This window comes from Olea europaea, unplaced genomic scaffold, assembly GCF_002742605.1.
Source record: "Olea europaea var. sylvestris unplaced genomic scaffold, O_europaea_v1 scaffold1443, whole genome shotgun sequence".
In the NCBI taxonomy this organism is placed as follows: domain Eukaryota; kingdom Viridiplantae; phylum Streptophyta; class Magnoliopsida; order Lamiales; family Oleaceae; genus Olea; species Olea europaea.
This window is the reverse complement of record NW_019231973.1, coordinates 115,474-123,256: the sequence shown is the minus strand read 5'-3', so window position 1 is coordinate 123,256 and position 7,783 is coordinate 115,474. Positions and strand designations below refer to the sequence as shown.

General features: G+C 36.2%; 1 pseudogene; it reads right to left on the bottom strand.

Moving 5' to 3' along the window:
• Positions 1 to 5,710: 5,710 nt before the first annotated feature.
• LOC111376067 lies at positions 5,711 to 7,549 on the bottom strand (annotated as a pseudogene).
• Positions 7,550 to 7,783: the final 234 nt, after the last annotated feature.

Sequence of the window (7,783 nt, the reverse complement as noted above, 5' to 3'; positions counted from 1 at the left end):
GGATAGAGCATTAGCGAGGCAACAATATGTTATCAAGACTTTTGAACAATGCAATAAATCTTCAACAACTGTTTTTTTTAGCATCTACAATTTCTACACTAATAAAAACACAATAAATACAAAATTTGTGCAGCGCACGTGTCAACTGTTGGGAATTTACTTAAACATACATAGCGAAAATAAAAATAATCTCAATTCCCACCAGGATTCATCTTTGTATTTAGATAATAATTGTGATGAGAATTATACATTTTCTTGAATTTGCAAACTCATTTGCGTTATCTTTGATCCAACAACTTGAATCTACCTCCCACAACTGTCCAATTGTCCAGCCTCCAATGAAATTCACACAGAGAATAGACTGCAACTGCAAGGATTTTTCTCTTGTGCCAGCAAGAATTATGAAAACTATATGGATCTAAAACCCTAGTCATGTATTAATATAAGTCCAAACGGACTCGGCCCGATCCGGTCCAATATTTAATTAATTCATTTAATTAAATTCGGTCCATGAATTAATTAATCCAATTAATTAATTTCGGGCTATAAATAACTAATCCAATTAATTAATTTATCCAACGATTGTTAAATTAATTAATTGACAATTTACAATCTTCCAATTCTCTTTTGTGTACGACCCATTAGGTTCCCGACCACAATGCCTAATGACATGAAATATTATTTTGATCTAATCAAAATTGATAAATTAAACACTTTTTTAATTTATCACAAATTCACACTCGTCGTTACAGATTGACGTCTATCAATGTATCAGGGCAACACATGTGACATGAAATGTCACGTGGTATGACAAAACCAAAACTGTTCGTTTACCATGAAATTATAATCACTTCGTCAATATGATCTGATCAATTATGAGATATGGAAGTGTGTCAATCTCGATTATCGATCATATCTTTCATTCTATTATTAAGTTAATATGAGTCCAAAATTCCTTTTCAACTTATGTGTATACCTTGGCCAAGGATTTCTTTATTAACTTAATTGAACAAAATGCAGATCACAATCTCTTACTATCTAAGAGTGACGAATCATCTTTTGGTTATTCACAACCTTCGTATGGTTCTTGACATACCCGAACAATGTCGTATTAGTGGCCTTTGGTAGAGCAACATTCAACACCGTCAAAGTATGACTCTCCTCATACAAGGCACTATGATGACCTCAAGTCACAAGTCAATTTCACTACTGAACGTTAGAGATTAACCACTGACACTCAGATAGTTATCCATGTGGAATCTCTTAGCGGGTCTCCAATGTTTTGTTCTATAACAAAACATCCACGTGTTTATTTAAGTGTCACCACACTTTAACTTGTGAGATCAGCTACTTACTTCACAAGTAAGAAATGCCACACGTGATGGTCTATCTGTAATAACGATATTCGTATCTCGTTATTACTTACGATCACGGATTATTCAAGATCCAATCATACGTAATTTGTATCTCACAATCACAACTCCTTGTGATTAACAAATCACTTAAAATTGAATTTTCGGACTCTATTATTTAACATTATTTATCAGAAAGTTAATTTAAATAAATAATAGATCTTGCCAAAATTAAATACATTAAATATATTAAAAGTGTTTACAACCTAAATCGGTTGGATCTAGGGCATAACACTTACAAACTCTCACTTGCACTAGATCCAATCACTCATGTATCTAATACCATAAGCGTCCACATGACGATCATGTTTTTGTTGTGACAACGACTTTGTCAATGGATCTGCAATTTTGCCATCTGTAGGAACTCGCTCTATCATTACGTCATTTCTTTGTATAATCTCCCCGATGAGATGATATCACCTTAGCACATGTTTAGATCGTTGATGAGACCTCGGTTCCTTCGCTTGTGTGATGGCTCCATTGTTATCACAATACAAAGGTATGGAATCAACAATGCTAGAAACGACTCCAGTTTATTAATGAACTTCTTGATCCAGACAGCTTCCTCGCTGCTTCAGAAGTAGCAATGTACTCGACTTCTGTTGTTGAATCAGCGGTTGTCTCCTATTTGGAACTTTTCCAACTAACCGCTCCATTGTTGAGAGTAAACATATATCCTGATTGAGACTTGCTCTCATCTTCGTCAGTTTGAAAACTGGCATCAATATACCCATGATTTTCAGTTCATTTCCTCCATAGATCAAGAAGGCATCTTTAGTCCTTCTCAAGTATTTAAGAATGTTCTTAACCGCTATCCAGTATTTCTCATCAGGGTTTGCTTGAAACCTACTTGTAACATTCAGAGCATATGAAACATCTGGTCTCGTACATAGCATCGCATATATGATAGATCCTATCATCAAAGCATAAGGAATCTTATCCATGCAACTCCTTTCATCATGTGTTTTAGGACACATATCTTTTGAGAGGTAAATCACGTGTGACATGGGACATAAACCTCTTTTAGACTCTTCCATATTAAATCTTCTCAAGATTTTATCTATGTACAAAGATTGATATAAGCCTAGTAATTTTTTAGATCTAGCTCTATATATCTTAATTCCCAAGATATACGTTGCCTTTCCCATATCTTTCATGGAGAAATTCTTTAACAACCATAATTTTACCGATTGAAGCATTGGGATGTCGTTTCCCATTAATAATATATCATCAACATATAATATTAAGAATACAACCGCGCTCCCACTCGTCTTCTTGTAAACACACTGTTCATCTTCATTTTTGATAAAATCAAACATTTTGATTGTCTCATCAAAACTAAGATTCCAACTCCTAAAGGCTTTCTTTAATCCATAAATGGATAGATTTAGCTTACACACTTTGTTGGCTCGTTTGGATTCAAAACCTTCAGGTTGTGTCATGTACACCTCCTCTTGTAAATTTCAATTAAGGAAAGCAGTTTTGACATCCATTTGCCATATCTCATAATCATGGTATGCAGCTATTGCAAGCAAAATTCGAATGGACTTTAGCATGGCTATAGGTGAAAAAGTTTTATCAAAGTCAACGCATTGTCTTTGTGTGTAACCACTCGCTACTAGCTTTGTTTTGTATGTATGGACGTTTCCATTCACATCGACCTTTTTCTTGTAAACCCATTTACAAACTATCGATTTTATCACACCTGAAAGGTCGACCAAGGTTCAAACCTTGTTGTCATACATTGAGTTCATTTTGGATTCCATGACTTCTTGCCATCTCTTCGAGTCAACACTTGACTTCGCTTCTACGTAATTTGTAGGTTCATCATCCTCGACTAATAATACATGATTAGTAATCGGGAATTCGTACCTTCTGGGAGGTCGAATGATCCTACTTGATTCACGCTAAGCTGGAGTGTCCTTAGGGTTCTCTACATCTTGATCAAGAGTTTGTTCGTCAACAGGTGTGGGATCAGACTCAGGTTCATCTAATTGGTCAACAGTATCTGTGGATTTAGGGTCAAAATTAAATATTTAAGTTAAAATCTAATTTTAACAAAATATAAAAGTCGTCAAATTTTAAATAAATTTTAATTTTGGGTCAAAATTAGGGTATGGGTCAAACCCAATTAAAACATCATTTTAAAACCAATTTTAAAATACAAATTTAAAATATCTTTTGAAATTATAAATTTGACCCAATTTCAAATTTAGTAATAGGGGCTTCCATATTCGTAAATTGCAGAAATGCCCTCCATTTAAAAATTGCAGATTGACCCCTTCTGAAATTGCAGGCGGGGACTTGCAATTACACTAATTGCAATGGAAGCCCCCACCTCCAACCCTCCCTGTAAAACCCTTAAAAAAAATTCTCTCTTTGTTGGTGCCGCCCCACCCGAAAGTCGGTAGGGGATGCCACCTGTAGCAGCGGCAACGCTGCTGTTGCAGAGCGTCGCTGCGCGCGGCGGTGGCACGCAGCAGCCGCCGCCGTCTCGATCCAAATTTTTTGTTTTTCAAAATCTAATTTTGGAAAAATAAAATTAAATACTATAATTGCTAGATTCATGAATAAACATGATTAAATCAACTTTTAATTTAATCAACATGTAAATCAATTCCTAACAAATACAAAGTTGGCTTTGATACCATTGTTGGGAATTTACTTAAACATGCACAGCGAAAATAAAAATAATTTTAATTCCTACCAGGATTCACCTTTGTATTTAGATAAGAACTATGATGAGAATTATACCTTTTCTTGAATTTGCAACTTCCTTTGCGTTATCTTTGATCCAACAACTTGAATCTACCTCCCACAATTGTCCAATTGTCCAGCCTCCAATGAAATCCACACAGAGAATAGAATGCAACTGCTAGGGTTTTTTCTCTTGTGCTAGCAAAAATTATGAAAACTAAATGGATCTAAAACCCTAGCCATGTATTTATATAAACCCAAACAGGTTAGGTCTGGTCCGGTTCAATATTTAATTAATCCATTTAATTAAATTCGATCCGTGAATTAATTAATTCAATTAATTAATTTCGGGCTATAAATAACGAATCCAATTAATTAATTTATCCAACGATTGTTAAATTAATTAACTGGTAATTTATAATCTTTCAATTCTCTTTTGTGTGCGACCCATTAGGTTCCCGACCACGATGCCTACGTGAAATATTATTTTGATCTAATCAAAATTAATAAATTAAACACCCTTTTAATTTATCACAAATTCACACTCGCCGTCTCAGATTGACATCTATCAATGTATCAGGGCAACACATATGACGAAAAATGTCACGTGATATGGCAAAATCAAAACTATTCATTTACCGTGAAATTATAATCCCTTCATCATTATGATCCGATCAATTACGAGATTTGGAAGTATCTCAATCTCGATTATCGATTATATCTTTCATTCTACTATAAAGTCAATATGAGTCGAAAACTCCTTTTCGACTTATGTGTATACCTTGGCCAAGGATTTCGTTATTGACTTAATTGAACGAAATGCATCTCACAATCTCTTACTATCTAAGAGTGACGAATCCTCTATTGGTCATTCACAACCTTCGTATGGTTCTTGACATATCCGAACGATGTCGTATTAGCGGCCCTTGGTAGAGCAACATCTAACATCATCAAAGCATGACTGTACTCATACAAGACACTATGATGATCTCAAGTCAAAGGACCAATTCCACTACCGAACATTAGAGATTAACCACTGACACTCAGATAGTTATCCATGTGAAATGTCTTAGCGGGTCTCCAATATTTTGTTCTATAACAAAACATCCACGTGTTCATTTAAGTGTCACCACACTTTAGTTTGTGAGATCAGCTACTTACTTCACAAGTAAGAAATGCCACACATGATGGTCTATCTGTAATAACGATATCCGTATCTCGTTATTACATACGACCACGGATTATTCAAGATCTAATCATACGTAATTTGTATCTCACAATCACAACTCCTTGTGATTAAAAAATCATTTAAACTTGGATTTTCGGACTCTATTATTTAACATTATTTATCAGAAAATTAATTTAAATAAATACTAGATCTTGCCAAAATTAAATACATTAAACATATTAAAAGTATTTACAATCTAAATCGATTGGATTTAGGGCGTAACACCGACTAGTTTAAAAGAAAAAGCTCAACAATCCCAATTCTAGAGAGAGAGGGAATAATATGTGGAGAAAGATTGTTCAATTTGGCTCTCCAGATTTAATTTCTCTTGTGCAATTTTTATTCCGTTCCATAGCCACCATCAACGACAGCATCATGTTGGGTTCTGCGCTGCACTAAAATGGACGGAGATAATGCGTGCATCGAGCAGCTCCACAATGGCAATCAAATTGACACATCTTGGAACCTTGTACTAATTAATAGAAACACCCCTTGAAATTGCATAGTCCATGAGATCCTCAAATGTGCCATTTTTCACTACCCTAATTTCAAGTGGTCTGATGGATTTGTTTGCCACTCGTCCTGTCTGTAAACTGAATTCATAGACTCTTCCATAATCAGACAGCAGTTGTCCATAACTTGATGAGTGGGTAAATTGTCTCGGTCTTTTACAAGTATATAACATAATGTCCCGGGATTGTTTTTGTGTCGGCATAGCTAGTGTACTCGACTGCGCAAGTGTTGAATTCGCTAAGAAGCACCGAAATATTGTCAATGGCCTTTTGCAATTCAGATTCATCGATTTTGTCAGAATCAATGCTTAGCAACACGTTCTTTCTCTTTATGAACTTGAAGTGGGGAGACGAATTGTGGAACCCTGTGACTCGGAGAATGTCTCCAACTCTGTAGCGGCATAACCCCGCATAGGTGGTGATCACAAGCTCGTACTCCCTGTCCAATTCCACGTCCGCGAGGTCCACAAGGCGGGGAGGTGAGTCACGGGATAGTTGCACTGGGTTGGCCGGGTCATGTGGGAGGAACTCGAAGTATCCCATGTTAGGCAATATGGTGTAAGAAACCTCGGAAGGCTTGCAAATTGGCTTCAAATTGAGCCCAAAATAGCATTCGGATGATGCATACATTGTACAAGCAAGTGGAAGACCACCACTGTAGTAATCAAGGGTTAGAATGTATTGAGCCATTGCTCCAGTAGCAATGACATCTAGATACTTGGTGTTGGGCCAAATTTTTGTGATTATCCTATCCTAATTTTCTCCTTGGCATTCTTTCTTGATGAACTGAGCAAGTTCTAAGTTAGGTTCAAGAATTTTGGACATGCATTCAGTTAGAGAAGGGTCATCTATTTTAGGGTTTAACGTTCCAGACGAGATGTCATCGGAGAGTTGTTTCCAGTTGAACTGGAGGAATCGGATGGCACAGAGGAGGCCGGATGCGAACACCCCCCGACCCGGAGGACCTCTTCCCGCATTAGGAGGCCACAGAGAATTTGTATATACATGCTTTTATAGGAATCAGAACAAAGAATGACTTCATTGGGACTTGTATAAACATTGTAAGGGTCATATGGCCTGTGCTTGAATTGGTCAGTATTGTAATAACTGGTAAGGACTGGACGTGAAAGTTTTTAATTAATAATTTGATTAATAAAAATTAATTATAAGTTAAAAGTAGTTTAAATACTCACAGGTGCATCACAGGCATGAGGAGGCTGTATAAATTCTATCTGCGTTTCATCTCTTCAGCAATCGTCGGCATGAGCTTTCTTTTACCAGCAGAAGTCCCTGAACTGCAAATACATATAACACGTCACACTAAACTTCCAAACCCTAACGCTCTATTTGGTAAATTGGACTGTAAAATATGCCGAACAATATTAAACGGGGAATAAAAAAAAAGCTAAAATTTTGTATCTTATACCATGGAGTCTATCTAAAAGTACTGCATGCCAAACATGATATAAGATACACATAAGGACAGATAACCATGCAAAAATGTATATACGTTTGACTACAGTTTACCTAGTGAGGAATTCGGAAATGGGATGGGAGCAAAGGATAGGAGAGCGATCGCCATTGGCAATGCGTCGGATGTCTGCTTTTGAAGTTATTTCTTGAATAAATCGAAGAGCCTCTGCAAATCTCTCGCAAGACGCTTGGTCGAGTGGTGTTGAGAGAGAAGAATCACTGGCCATAGTGATCAGAAATGAAGACGGCGTGAATTCAGATGGAAGAAATTCTCAATGGTTTGTGAATTGTTTGAGAATTAAGGTTTATACAGGGAATCGAACATTCCTGTACGCTGGATATATTGTATGCGTGGACAATATTCTTTTTTAATTTATATCAAAAATTTGACCACTAATTTTTAGCACACTGTATTGAATATCGTATTAGATAATTTTGATCTACTCCTGCACCATTTTATG